The following is a 252-nucleotide window of genomic DNA, read 5'->3' as shown; positions in this document are numbered from 1 at the left end:
TTTGTGTGCGTGCCGTCCTACTCTGAGGGAATTGGAGCCTTTCTTAGACGCTTAGAAACAGTTATTTCTCAGTCCTTTAAATTTGCAAGTATCTTACAAGATAGATATTCGTCTTACAAGAATCTTACAAGATAAACGTTCGTCTTACAAAGTTTTACAAGATAAACATTTTTCGCAAGAATATTGTAAGATCTTATAAGAGAACCATCCAGTCTCGCCCCTGTTATCGTTTTGCCGTGTTTTATAGTAAAA

The sequence above is a fragment of the Convolutriloba macropyga genome, chromosome 5, assembly GCF_964194025.1.
Source record: "Convolutriloba macropyga chromosome 5, txConMacr16.3, whole genome shotgun sequence".
Lineage (NCBI taxonomy): Eukaryota > Metazoa > Xenacoelomorpha > Acoela > Convolutidae > Convolutriloba > Convolutriloba macropyga.
This window is presented reverse-complemented; position numbering follows the sequence as displayed.